We start from the raw sequence: 15,352 nt of genomic DNA, 5'->3' as shown, positions 1-15,352 counted from the left end.
GTCAGGAGTTTGAGACCAGCCTGGCCAACATGGTGAAACCCCATCTCTATTAAAAAAAAACACACACACACACAAATCAGCCGGGTGTGGTGGCAGGCACCTATAATCTCAGCTACTTGGGAGGCTGAGGCATGAGAATTGCTTGAATCTGGGAGGTGGAAGTTGCAGGGAGCCAAGATCCCACCACTGCACTCCAGCCTGGTCAATAGACTAAGACACCATCTCATAAAAAGAAAAAAAAGAAGAAAAAAGAAAAAGAGGCTGGGCATGGTGACCTCACCTGTAATCTCAGCACTTTGGGAGGCCGAGGTGGGTAGATGACAGGGTCAGGAGATTGAGACCATCCTGGCTAACACAGTGACACCCCATCTCTACTAAAAAAAAAAAAAAATACAAAAAATTAGCCAGGTGTGGTGACACATGCCTGTAGTCCCAGCTATTCAGGAGGCTGAGGCAGGAGAATCGCTTGAAGCCAGGAGACGGAGGTTGCAGTGAACTGAGATCGCACCTCTGCACTTCAGCCTAGGTGACAGAGCGAGACTCCGTCTCAAAAAAAAAAAAACACAAAAAAAGAATACTATAGGCCAGGTGTGGTGGCTCACACCTACAACCTAGAGCTTTGAGAGGCCGAGTGAGAGCTCCTCCTGCTTGAGGCCAGGAGCTCAAGACCAGCCTGAGCAACACGGCAAGATCCCTTTTCCACAAAAAAAATTTTTAAAAATAGCTGAGTATGATAGCATGTGTCTATAGTCCTAGTTACTTGGGAAGCTAAGGCAGGAGGATCATTTAAGCCCAGTTCATGGTTACAGTGAGCTATGATCCCACCACTGCACTCCAGCACCGGCAAGAGAACAAAATCCTATCTCATTAAAGAAAGAAAACAAGGATACTACAAATAAGCTCTATGCCTATAAATTTGATAACTCGAGATGAGATGAACCATCTCATCTTGTAAGACACAATTTGTTAAAACTCATACAAGAATAGACAATTGAATAGGCTTGTAGCTATTTTAAAACCTCCATCAATAATAATTCCCAAACAGAAAGCACAAGGCCTAGATGGGTTCACTGTGAATTCTACCAAATATTTAGGGAAGAAATTATACCAATTCTATACAATCCCTCCTGGAAGATAGAAGCAGAGGGAATATATCATAACTTATGAGCCAGCATAATCCTAATACCAAAACCAGAGAACGATATTATAGAAAAAGAAAACTATAAACCAGGATCTCTCATGAACATAGATGTAAAAATCCTCAACAAAATATTAACAAATTGAAGCCAACAATGTATAAAAAGAATTATACATCATGACCAAGTGAGGTGTATTTCAAGTATGAAAGGGAAGCTTAACATTTGAAAATCAATTAATACAATCCATTATATCATATCAACAGGCTAAAAAATTTTTTTAAAAATTGCATGATCAGGCTGGGCACAGTGGCTCACGCCTGTAATCCCAGCACTTTGGGAGGCTGAGGTGAGTGGATCACGAGGTCAGGAGTTCAAGACCAGACTGACCAACATGGTGAAACTCTGTCTCTACTAAAAAATACAAAAATTAGCTGGGCATGGTGGCTCGTGCCTGTAATCTCAGCTACTTGGGAGGCTGAGGTAGGAGAATTGCTTGAACTGGGACCCGGGAGTCTGAGGCTGCAGTGAGCCGAGATTGCACCATTGCACTCCAGCCTGGGCAAAAAGAGTGAAACTCTGTCTCTAAAAGAAAAACAAAAAAACAAACGACAGAACCCCTTATTCTAATAATTATACTCCTAGAAACATAATAAAGAATGTTGGTTTAAAAAAAAAAAACCAACCATTTTATACTCATCAACTTGGCAAAAATAGTACAATAAAAGGAGGGGTTGGTGAGGATGTAGAACAATAGAAACATTCCAGCAGGACATATATTCCTCATCACTTTGGAGAGCCATTTGGAAATTACATATCTTATGAACCAGCAAAACCACTTCTAAGTGTCTGACTTGGAGCACCAGGAGAAATGTAAAATAATGTTCACTGGGGCATCCAAAGTAACTATCCCCCAAAAGGGGAATGGAAAAATTGGCTTATTCTAACAAAAAAAATGAACTGGATCTATGAACCAGTATAAATCAAGGCAATCACATGATTAGAAAAATATGCAGGTTTTGTTTTGTTTTGTTTTGGAGATACAGTCTCACTCTATCGCCCAGGCTGGAGTATAGTGGCACAACCTCAGCTCACTGCAACCTCTGCCTCCTGGGTTCAAGCAATTCTCCCGCTTCAGTCTCCCAAGTAGCTGGAATTACAGGCATGAGCCACCATACCTGGCTAGTTTTTGTATTTTTAGTATAGACGGCGTTTCACCAGGCTGGCCAGGCTGGTCTCAACTCCTGACCTCAGGTGATCTGCCACCTTGGCCTCCCAAAGTGCTGGAATTACAGGCGTGAGCCACTGCACCCAGCCAAAAATGCAGATTTTTGAAAAAACAGAAAGTACATTGTTTATATAAAATTCAAAGGGACAGAATAATATTAAGTAAAATAGGGCTGGACATGGATCTTTTCAAGATAGGCCTCTTTAAATATTAATATCCAAAACCATACAAGGAATTGTGCCAATAAACTGTAAACAGCTTTAAACCTCTACTTTTACATAACAAAAGATATCTGTTTTAGTCTCCTGTATTTCCAGTATTGTCATAGATGGTCCCTTTATGCACTAAATAATGTTATCACATGGAAAAATCTCCATACCAGATCTCGATTTATATCATAAAAATAAAGCCATGTGTAAATAATAATTTGGCTATAGGAAATGAAATATGACAGCATGCAGTGTTTACATAACATATTGTAAGGCAACTGAAAAATGGAAATATTGCTAAGACCTAAATAAATGGACAGATAGCCCATCTTAATAAATTAGAAGATGCAATATTATTAATGCCTGTTCTCCCCTAAAATGAACTAGGTATATTCAATGTAATTACAACCAATGTCCCAGTGGGCATTTTTAAAGAAACTGACAAGATTATTCCAAAATTTATATGGAAAAGCAAATGACCTAGAATAGTCAAAAGAACCTTGAAAGGGATCGGGCACGGTGACTCACACCCGTAATTCCAGCACTCTAGGAAGCCAAGATGGGCAAATCACCTGAGGTCAGGAGCTTGAGACAAGCCTGGCCAACATTCTGAAATCCCGTCTCTACTAAAAATACAAAAACTAGCCAAGTGCAGTGGCAGGAGGCTGTAATCCCAACTACTCCAGAGGCTGGGGCAGGAAATTCGCTTGAACCAGTAAGGCGAAGGTTGCAGTGATCCCAGATAATACCATTGCACTCTAGCCTGGGCAACAGGGCAAGACTCTGCTTCTGGCCAGGTGCGGTGTCTCATGCCTGTAATCCCAACGCTTTGGGAGACTGAAGTAGGTGGATCATGAGGTCAAGAGTTCAAGACCAGCCTGACCAACATGATGAAACCCCATCTCTACCAAAAATACAAAAAATAGCTCGGTGTGATGGTGCACACTTGTAATCCCAGCTACTCAGGAGGCTGAGGCAGGAGAATCGCCTGAACCTGGGAGGCAGAGGTTGCAGTGAGCAGAGATTGTGCCACTGCACTCCAGCCTGGGTGACAGAGTGAGACTCTGTCTCAAAAGCAAACAAACAAAAAAGAACCTTGAAAAGAGTAGGGGAGAAACTTACTTTACCTGATTTCAAGACTCACTATCCAGTCAAACAATCAAGACAATGCAGTACTGGCAACAGGACAGAGAATCACGTCAATGTAACAGAAGGGAAAGTCCAGGAACAGACCCATACATACAGTCGAACAATTTTGAGTAAGGATGTCAGAACTGAAGCAGACAATGAGGAAAGTGTTTTGTTTTGTTTTGTTTTGTTTTGTTTTAACAAATGACACTGGCACAACTAGATATAAATGGGGGAGAGGTCTCGATATCACTCATAAAAATTAATTCAAAACAGATCATAGACTGAAATGTGAAAGCTAAAATTATAAACTCCAAGGAGAAAACATGGGTTTATACTTTCTGAACTTTGAGGTAGGCAAATATTTATTAGGGCACAGACAACACTGACCATAAAATGAAAAATTGGTAATTTTGATGAAGACCAATATAAAAACTGCTCTTCAAAAGACACCAGTAAAAAAATAGATGGCCAGGTGTGATGGCTCATGCTTCTAATCCCAGCACTTTGGGAGGCCAAAGCGGGCAGATCACGAGTTCAGGAGATCCAAACCATCCTGGCGAACACAGTGAAATCTCATCTCTACTAAAAATACAAAAAATTAGCTGGGCATGGTGGCATGTGCCTGTAGTCCCAGCTACTCAGGAGGCGGCTGAGGCAGGAGAACTGCTTGAACCCGAGAGGCAGGAGTGCCACTGCACTCCAGCCTGGGCAACAGAGCAAAACTCCATCTGATTAAAAAAAAAAAGGGGGGCACGCTACAGACTAAGAGAAAATATTTGCAAATATATCCAATAAAGAACTTGTATCTAGATTAAATAATTAAGAAAAGATATATAGTCTTATTTTTAAAATGGGCAAAGACTTGCTGTCATTTCCCAAATGGCTAAGAACATTAAGATGCTCAACATCACTAGTAATCAGAGACAGACAAATTAAAACTACAATGATGTCATTACATACCCATTACAATGGCTAGAATGAGAAAGACTGACAATACCAGGTCTTAGGCTATACAGCAATTATAAGTGTCATATGATGCTATTGGACATATAAAATGATACAACTTTGGAAAAATTTGCCCATTTTTAAAATTAGAGTTAAAAATATACATACCCTATAGCACGTCCTTATAGCTATTTATCCACAAGAAATGAAAACCTGTCTACAAATATACCTACCCTATAACCCACAGCACGTCCTTATAGATATTTATCCACAAGAAACGAAACCCTGTCTACAGCCTAAATTTCTATCAAAGGTACATGGAAAAACAAAATGTGGCCTATGTGCATAATGGAATACTACTCAGCAATAAAAAGGAACTAATCCAAGCAACAAGATGGATGAATCTAAAAATTATTATTCTGCATGAAAACAAGCCAGACTTGGGTGGGTTGGGGGAGGCAGAGAACAAGACACTGTATGGTTCCATTTATATAAAATTCTAGAAAATGCAAACTAATCCACAGTGACAGATTGCCATGAGACAGGAGTAGAGAGGGGGACAAATTACAAAGAGGTGTGAGGAAACTTTGGGAGATGATGGAAAAGTTCAGTTTTAATTATAGTGATGGTTTCAAGGGTGTATGAAAACTTACCAAATTGTACACTTTAATATGTGCAGTTTATTATGTAGAAATTATACTTTGGTAAAGCAGTAAAAAATTGTTTTAAAGAAACAAGCAAACTAAAAGACTTTATAGCATAATTAGAGTTAGAAGTCACTTCTAATATATGCAATTTTCTGATTATATATTGTTCTTCAATACAAAGTTTTTTAAAGGAGGAACATCTATCTAAATGGCCTAGCAATCCCACTCCTTTACCCAAGATAAATAAAACATCTGTCCATAAAAAGACTTGTGCAAAAATATCATAGCCATTTTCTTCAGAATAGTCCCAAACTGGATGCAGCCTACTTGCCCACCAATTGGAAAATGGATAAGAAATCTGGTATATTAACATATTCTTTTTTTTTTTTTTTTTTTTTTGAGATGGAGTCTTGCTCTGTCACCCAGGCTGGAGTGCAATGGCATGATCTCGGCTCACTGCAACCTCCACCTCCTGGTTTCAAGCAATTCTCCTGTTCAGCCTCCACAGTAGCTGAGATTACAGGCACCCACCACCATGCCCAAATAATTTTTGTATTTTTAGTACAGGCAGGGTTTTACCATGTTGGTCAGACTGGTCTCAAACTCCTGACCTCAAGCAATCCACCTGCCTCGGCCGCCCAAAGTGCTGGCGTTACAGGCCTGAGCCACCAGGCCCGGCCATATTAACACCTTCATACAATTGAATATTACCCATCACTAAGAAGAACTACTGATATAAACAACAACATGGATGAATCTAAAAACATGCTGATAGCCTGGCAGACATGGTAAAATCTCGTATCTACTAAAATAATAAAATAAAATAATAAGCCAGGTGTGGTGACCCATACCTGTAATCCCAGATACTTGGAAGCTGAGGTGGGAGAATCGCTTAAACCTGGGAGGCAGAGGTTGCAGTGAGCCAAGATTGAGCCACTATACTCCAACCTGACAGAGCGAGACACTATCTCAAAAAAACGTTGAGGCTGAGGCAGGCGGATCAAGAGGTAAAGAGATTGAGACCATCCTGGCCAACATGGTGAAACCTTGTCTCTACTGAAAATACAAAAACTAGCTGGGCATGGTGGCACGTGCCTGTGGTCCCAGCTACTCGGGAGGCTGAGGCAGGACAATCACTTGAACTGGGAGGTGAAGCTTGCAGTCAGCCGAGATTGTGCCACTGCACTCTAGACTGGCAACAGAGCGAAACTCCTTCTCAAAAAACAAGAACAACAACAAAACAAAAAACAAAAGAACACATGCTGAGTGCAAGAAGCTGGAGATGAAAGCATGAAAGCATATGTAGTTACGATTTAACTAATACAAAGTTATAGAACAGGCAAAACCTATCTATGATGAAGCAACTAAGACTGCAGCTGCTCTGGGGATGGGCAAAGGACACAGAGAGAAGAAAAAGGTACAGGGAAGGGTAATGCAAAATGTTTTATACCTTGCTAGAGGTGTTCAGAAAAACATACTATGGACATGAAAAAATTTTAAGTCTATAAAACACTACTCAATTACTAAGTTAAACATTTAATTTTTTATTTTTAATTAAGAGTACTTTTAAATTCACCTTGGATAATTCCTAAAAGCATAATGCAAAATTCAAATTTAGGCTTCTAAAATAAGCCTATAATTTCAACTGTGTTGAAGAATAAATTTTATTAAAGTCTCAATTTACTGACTTTCTTTACAAATGTTTTATTGGCTGGGTGCAGTGGCTCATGCCTGTAATCCCAGCACTTTGGGGGGCCAAGGCAGGTGGATCACCTGAGGTCTGGAGTTTGAGACCAGCCTGGCCAACATGGTGAAACCCCATCTCTACTAAAAATACAAAAAATTAGTTGGGTGTGGTGGTGGACACCTGTAATCCCAGCTACTCTGGAGACTGAGGCAGGAGAATCACTTGAACCTAGGGGGAGGGGGAGAAGCAGAGGTTACAGTGAGCCGAGGTCTACTATCTTTTATATATTGACTCTTTTTCAGTAATAAAGGATCTAACCTTTTATAACTTTCTACAGTAGACTGGTATTCCAGAGAGGACACAGTCTTAATAGTAAATGATTTCCTCAATAAAAACGTTTTATGGGCCGGGTGCGGTGGCTCACGCCTGTAATCCCAGCACTTTAGGAGGCCAAGGTGGGCGGATCACTTGAGATCGAGAGTTTGAGACCAGTCTGACCAACATGGAGAAACCCTGTTTCCAGTAAAAATACAAAAAATTAGCTGGGTGTGGTGGCGCATGCCTGTAATCCCAGCTACTCAGGAGGCCGAGGCAGGAGAATCGCTTGAACCCAGGAGGTGAGGGTTGAGATGAGCCGAGATCTGCCATTGCACTCTTCCACCCTGGGCAACCAGAGTGAAACGCTATCTCAAAAAAAAAAAAAAAAAAAAAGAAGTCTGGGCGCGGTGGCTCACACCTGTAATCCCGGCACTTTGGGAGGCTGAGGCAGGTGGATCACAAGGTCAGGAGTTCAAGACCAGCTGGCCAAGATGCTGAAACTCCACCTTTACCGGAAAAAAAAAAAAAAAAAAAAAATTAGCTGGGTGTGGTGGTGGGCAGCTGTAATCCCAGCTACTCAGGAGGCTGAGGCAGAGAATCACCTGAACCCAGGAGGCAGGGGTTGCAGTGAGCCAAGACTGAGCCATTGCACTCCAGCCTAGGCATTCCATCTCAAAAAAAAAAGTTTTTTTTTTTTGTTTTTGTTTTTTTTTTTTAGAAATTACTTTTAGGAGGACCTTACCGAGTATGATATGTTAAGAAAAGTATTAGCTAAATCCATAGAGCAGGCCATGCGAGGTGGCTCATGCCTATTATAATCATAGTACTTTGGGAGGCTGAGGCAGGTGGAACACTTGAGCCCAGTTTGGGACCAGCCTGGGCAAAATGGCAAAAACCTTTCTCTACAAAATATACAAAAATTAGCCAGGCATGGTGGCACATGCCTATAGTTCCAGTTACTCAGGAGGATCACCTTAGCCTGGGAGGTCAAGGCTGCAGTGACAGAGTGAGACCCTGTCTCAAAAAAAGAAAAAAAATCAATACAGCAAAACAACCAATAATGTGACTTGAAAATACAATATATTCTTTATATAACCCCAATTTTGCATGTTTCCCAAACATAATTTGTTCTCTGTAATTTTCCAATAATGTTTATTTATAAAGAATAATTATGTCTTGGTTTATTTGGTTTATTTCATATTGTAACAAACAGCACTGGAAACTGGTAAAGGAATTCAGTGATCCCACTTATCTGTGAATAGGGTACTTAATAAACATTAATGGTTTAAAACATTTTTTATGCTAAGTTTTTAGAATAAACATAGTTTAAGGCAGTAGCAATGAATGATGCATTTTTTATTTGAAAAATCTTGGGTATAGTACTTGTTAACACAGAAATTTCAAAATCTGGCTCTTGAATCTGTTTATGTTACTAGTTTTTAAGGCTTGGCTTAGCTGAAAAGGCAGCTCATGTAGAAACATACACCCAAAAACAAAAGTACATCTTTGGCTGTACTTTCTATTTAGAGATACTGTTAAGTTTCTACCCATCAATTATACAGATTTGGCTAGTAAAAAGTTTGTTCTCCCTATTTGTCAATCAGCTATTCTTGCAAATAGATGGAGGATTTGTATTTATAAATTTTAAATAAATGGATTCAAAATCCACCAAAACTGTGTTTGGAAGGCATTTAAAAAGTTAGAAATGGCAGCTGGGCAAGCTGGCTCATGCCTGTAATCCCAGCACTTTGGGAGGCCGAGGCAGGTGGATAAAAAGCTCAGAATAAGGCCGGGCGCGGTGGCTCAAGCCTGTAATCCCAGCACTTTGGGAGGCTGAGGCGGGTGGATCACGAGGTCAAGAGATCGAGACCATCCTGGTCAGCATGGTGAAACCCCGTCTCTACTAAAAATACAGAAAATTAGCTGGGCAAGGTGGTGTGTGCCTGTAATCCCAGCTACTCAGGAGGCTGAGGCAGGAGAATTGCCTGAACCCAGGAGGCGGAGGTTGCGGTGAGCCGAGATCGCGCCATTGCACTCCAGCCTGGGTAACAAGAGCGAAACTCCGTCTCAAAAAAAAAAAAAGCTCAGAATATCGAGACCATCCTGGCCAACACGGTGAAACCCCTTTTTTACTAACATACAAAAAATTAGTTGGGTGTGGTGGCATGTGCCTGTAGTCCCAGCCACTTGGGGGGTTGAGGCAGGGGAATCATTTAGACCTGGGAGGCAGAGGCTGCAGTGAGCCAAGATTGCTCCACTGTACTCCAGCCTGGTGACAGAGCAAGACTGTCTTGGAAAAAAAAAAAAAAAAAAAAGCTAGAAATGGCTTCTCTGTTCTTAGCGTGTGGAGATATGAGTATTTTAAGAGGACACACATTGATTCTGTTCACCCATTTTCAACCCATATACCCTTCTGTTTCTTTGTGGTCCCTGCTTCTTCAATGTCATCTTCTACTGATTCCCTGTTTATACCTAAACTGGCATTCCTCTCTACTGTGGAGAACAGAATACCTATCTCAGATTTTTCTATTATGCCTAGCTCTGCTTAGAGCAGAAAACCAGTATGCATTTTTTTTGTTTTTTGAGATGGAGACTTGCTCTCTCACCAGGCTAGAGTGCAGTGGGGCGATCTCATCTCACTGCAACCACCACCTCCCTGGTTCAAGCAATTCTCCTGCCTCAGCCTCCTGAGTAGCTGGAACTATAGGCGTGCACCACCATGCCCAGCTAATTTTTCTATTTTTAGAAGAGACAGGGTTTCACCATATTAGCCAGGATGGTCTCGATCTCCTGACCTTGTGATCCGCCTGCCTCAGCCTTCCAAAGTGCTAGGATTACAGGCATGAGCTACTGCCCCCAGCCCAGTATGCATTTTATTAAGGGCAAATACATATATACTTAAAAAAACAAACCAATTTCTCTTTTTTGTTTGTTTGTTTTTTCGTTTTTTTGTTTTTGAGACGGAGTTTCGCTCTTGTTGCCCAGGCTGGAGTGCAATGGCGCGATCTCGGCTCACCGAAACCTCTGTCTCCTGGGCTCAGGCAATTCTCCTGCCTCGGCCTCCTGAGTAGCTGGGATTACAGGCATGTGCCACCATGCCCAGCTGATTTTTTGTATTTTTAGTAGAGACAGGGTTTCACCATGTTGACCAGGATGGTCTCGAACTCTTGACCTCGTGATCCACCCGCCTTGGCCTCCCAAAGTGCTGGGATTACAGGCGTGAGCCACCGTGCCCGGCCCAAAACAAACCAATTTCTAAGTCATAAGTGATATATTTTAAGACATCTGCCTTAAACCATGAAAAATATCTTAAAATAACAGCAGTAAGAGCATATGAAAAAGCTTCAGAGATCATATAATCTGGAGTTTTAAAAACTATTTCACAACAAAATTCTTCCAGGTAAAATTTTACAGCCTCCCAAATATATAAAGCTTGGCAAAAGCATTGCTATTTTATGTTCAAATACATTATATTAATTTATTGTAAACTCATATAAATTGAGGGTTAGGGGTGTTAAACAATCCATTTATTTTTGTGTGCTTTGCTTTGATTTCAGTCAGGTAAGCAGTTGCAGCTCTTCAGGATACACTTCAAATATACTGATCCAAATGTTTTAAACAATAAAAGGAAAAGCTTTATTCTTAGGAATGTCTGCCCCGTTGCACCCCCAAAATAACCATGTAGAACCATGTAGCACTATGGTCTTCAAAGCGTTAAAAAATTTATATACACACGCACACATATACATATACACACGTATATATGAATGAGTACGAGTGCCAGAACCATTCAATGGGAAAAGGACAGTCCTTTCAACAAATCATGCTGGGAAAACTGGATACCCATACGCAAAAGAATGAAGTTGGACCCTTACCTAATTTACAAAAATTAGCCCCAAATGGATCAAAGACCTAAACATAAGAGTTGAAACTATAAAACTCCTAAAAGAAAACAAGAAAAATCTTCATGACATTGGATTTGGTAACAATTTCCTGGACATGACACTAAAAGCACAGCCAGAAGAAAAAATAAATTGGACTTAATGAAAAGTTAAAACTTTTGTGCAGTAAAGTATACTATCAAGACAATGAAAAGACAACTCACAAAATGGGAGAAAATCTTTGCAAATCATATATTTTATAAGGGGTTAATATCCAGAGTATATAAAGAACTTCTACAGCTCACCAAAAAACAACCTAATTTAAAAATAAGTAAAGGACTTGCATGGACATTTCTCCTCAGATATACAAATGGACAATAAGCATATGAAAAGATGCTCATCATCACTAATTATTAGGAAAATTCAAATCAAAACCACAATGAAATACCACCTCACCCATTAGAATAGCTATTATCAAAAAAAAGAAAAAAACACTAGAAGTGTTGGCAAGATGTGGGGAAACTGGAACCTCTGGGCACTGCTAGGTGGAATGTAAAATGGTGCAGCTGCTGTGGAATGCAATATGGCAGTTCCTCAAAAATTAAATACAGAATTAGCATACAATCTAGCAAACCCATTTCTGGGTATATAGAAATAATGAAAAAAGAACCAAAGCCAGGGACTCAAACAGCTGTATAGCAATACTCAAGGTAACATTATTCACAGTATTCCAAAGGTGGAAACAACCCAAATGTTCATAAATGTGATATATACATACAAATGAATATTAATCAGTCTAAAAAAGGAATGAAATTCAGATACATGCTGCATGGATGATCTTGAAGACAGTATGCTAAGTAACATAACCCAGACACAAGAATATTGTATGATTCAAAAGTAGAAAAGCTGTTGGGGGGGGGGTAGAGTGGGAATGGATAGTTACCATTTTGTTTTTGAACAGGGTCTCACTCTGTCATCTAGTGTGCATGATCACAGCTCACTGCAGCTTCCTGAGTTACTGTTCACTGGGAAGAATTTCAGTTTGGAATGATAAAAAAAAGTTCTTGAGATGGTGGTGATGATGGCACAACAATGTACTTAATGCCACTGAACTGTACACTTAAAAATAGTTAAAATGGTAAATTTTATGTTATGTATACTTTACCACTTTTTTTTTAAGAGAGTATGTGTGTGTTGCTTTGGTGGCAGTGTAAAAACATGGTTAAGGACACAGCTTTAGAATTAGGCTGCCCAGTTTCAAATCCAGCTCTGCCACTATAGCTCTGCAGTTTTGGGGCAACTAACTTATTGTCTGTGCCTGTTTTCTCAAATAACAGACTATTTCACAAGGTTATGGTGAAAATTAAATAAATTAGCACATATAAAGTGTTTAAAACAGTGCATGTCATACGTCACTTTTTACTATTACAAGTTTAAAATATATTTTTATTAAGTCAAACATCTGCAGGATCTCTGAAATTTTCCAGTTGAGTGAAACAGTTTTAAGAACCAGTGATCTGGTTCTTAAAACTTCTCATTTTATATGTAAAGGAATTAAGAGTCCAAGATAAGTTATCTGCCTGAGGTCACATTTGTTTCACTAATATTAATTTTCCTAAAACTAAGTGTTTGGGATTAACAATACTAATGTTGACATTCAATCACTTCCAAACCAAGGCAACCAAAGCCATGAAATTCTATAATGTGTATCCAAGAATCTGTGAATAGTGTGAATAGTAAAACCAAAAGACCTCATAATCAAAGACAATGGTTAAAAACACCTCTTCGGAAAAAGTGTTCAATATTTATGAAAACACACCCAATATGCCCACTACTCCACTCCTTTCATCCAGCCACATACTCTAATCTTAGTGAGACCTCTGGGTCTGAAAAATTAGCTGCTGCTTCTAACAAATAAAGCTAATGTTTATCACAAGGCAACATCTACAAATAATTCTTAATTAAATTCAAACAGAAGAGACAGCAATCTAATACAAAATGTCTAATTCAAAAAATCATGAATTAAGCTTTTGTACTTACTTGAGTAGAGCTATATATCTGGTTTCTGGAAAATTCACCACACAAAAAGCAAAATAACCAAGGCAATCTTTGAAGGTCAGACTCAACAAGAGTTAAAAGCTATTGAACGTCTCCATTTTGCCCCTCCCCCAAGGTCCTCCTCCTTAATTCGGCTCTCAAAGGATAGCACCACCACTACGTGAAATATCCTCCCCCTCCCCATCTGAATCTGCTGAAATCCTACTCATCCTTAAAGGTTTCACTTAAATGCCGGCGCTACCGTGCATTCCCTCCTCAATATAGAATTAATGTCTCTTCTTCGCTCTCCTACACCTCAACATTTTATTATATGATGCACTGTATTACAATTACCTACATTCACTCACCCCCTGCACTGCATCCCAAAAAAAACCACCCCGAGGAGGAAAGGAGCTTAAGGTGCTGTTAAATACCTCTGTGCCAGGCAAGGTGCTATGCATTTTGCATACATTATCTCATTTAATCTGCATGAAAAACATCTGGGGAGGTAAACAGGTGGTGTTATTTCCATTTTACTGACAGGGACTCTATTGCAGAGTCCAACAGCTTACCCAACATCACATTGCTAGCCAATTCCAGGGCGTACGGTTTGCCCCGCTCCAAAAAGCTCTTTCCACCACCCCATGCTTGTTCACCTGGTGTCCCCCGACCTAACAGACAGAGTAGGTATTCCATAAATGCTGAATTTAATATCCCCATGGACTCAATAGGACCCTTTAATAATCCGATCACGCCTCATCCCTAACCCGTTACCTTTACTATTCGTTAACTGTGGACTTACCTACATAAGCAGCTCTCCCCATCTCCTTGAGAAATGCTGCAGACAGCATCAACCCTTATTGCAAGACTGAGTGAAGAACTTTTCCATTCTCCCGGATTTCCCCAACGGATCTTCCCAAAGAATTTAAGAAATGCACACACGCAAGAAACATGTAACTCCCCCAAGACTCTTATTTCTTATTAAACCATGTCTTCGAGCTTACAAGGTTTATGCGGTTTCCATCTCACACAGTGAGGACACCCTAAGTCACTGCCTTAAGAAAACCACATCTGCCAACCTGTCTTAACACGAAGGCATCCTAATACTATCACACTGCCCCCTCCGTCCCTCCCCCCCTCCCCCGCCATGAATTGCAGTTTGGATTTCCGGCGGGAATGTATAATGCACACCGCGAGAGGAGATAGGGTTAAAAAGCAATGGAGCAATTGCTTAGCCTGCTTAATTAGAAAAAAGACACAGAAGGCGCCCCGCCTTTCAAAGTCTCTGCACTGAACTCATCTAGGAAAGATGTGGGCATCGAAACCCAAGCAATCCGACATCCAGTGGCTGGTTTCTGCGGCTGGTCAGGGGAAGAGTCCTTTCCTCCGTCCGGTCCCGGACCACCAGCCGCCAATGCCGGGTCTGAGAAACCTAACCGCACCCTCCCCAGGCGGCCCCTTATCTCATTGTCTCCCTCAGTCGCGGTCCCCAGGGGCGCAGGGTGCAGTCCAGGCCCCGCCAACCCCCACTCACTGGCCGGGCGCGGTCCAGCTGCCCAGGTCCGAGCCCCAACCTGGCAGCGACCCCGCCCCAGGCTGCGGCCGCCCGCACCGCGCCCGGATGGCCCGGCCAGGCGCCGGGAAAATGGAGGCAGGAGCCGCAGGAGCGCCTCAAGGCTCCGCGCCCAGCTGGCTCCCTACCCTTGCCCCGAGGGCGAGGCTGAGCACTCACCGCGGCAGCCGCTCCACCCTTCCGCGGCCCCAGCTACCGTCACGGTCTGGGGTAGGGAAGCCGCCGTTCGCGCTCCTCCAGCTCCCGCCGCCTCTGCCTCCTCCCCGGGCGCGGCGCTCCCTCGCCACAGACGCAGCTAGGGCCGGCAGCTCCCGCGCCGCGCGCTCCGTGACTGACTGACTGACTGGCTGGCGGGAGGCGTCGGCGGTGTCGGCGGCGAGAGCGGGGGCGGGGCGGCCGCAGCGCCCCGCGGCGGCTGAGCAGAGTGTGGCCGCGTCCAGCAGAGACGCAGAGGGCGGCGTTGAGGGCCGGTAGACAGTGGGGACAACTCGCCGCTGGCCGCCCGAGCTGCCCCCGCCCGCCGCCAACCACTCACTTCCGGCGCAGGCCGCCGCGCCCGC

General features: G+C 42.0%; 1 protein-coding gene across 1 annotated transcript in view; it reads right to left on the bottom strand.

Annotated features, from left to right (window-relative positions):
• RAPH1 (Ras association (RalGDS/AF-6) and pleckstrin homology domains 1) overlaps positions 1-15,052 on the bottom strand; it is a 93,814-nt gene extending 78,762 nt beyond the window's left edge. Inside the window, exon 1 of the mRNA XM_032278804.1 lies at positions 14,952-15,052. The gene's annotated coding sequence lies outside the window, so the exon portion shown is untranslated. The remainder of the gene's footprint in view (positions 1-14,951) is intronic.
• Positions 15,053-15,352: the final 300 nt, after the last annotated feature.

This window comes from Sapajus apella, unplaced genomic scaffold (genome assembly GCF_009761245.1).
Source record: "Sapajus apella isolate SASKATOON/1434 unplaced genomic scaffold, GSC_monkey_1.0 scaffold10, whole genome shotgun sequence".
Taxonomy (NCBI): Eukaryota; Metazoa; Chordata; class Mammalia; order Primates; family Cebidae; genus Sapajus; species Sapajus apella.
Note: the sequence above shows the minus strand (reverse complement) of the source record. Positions and strands in the feature narration are given on the sequence as shown.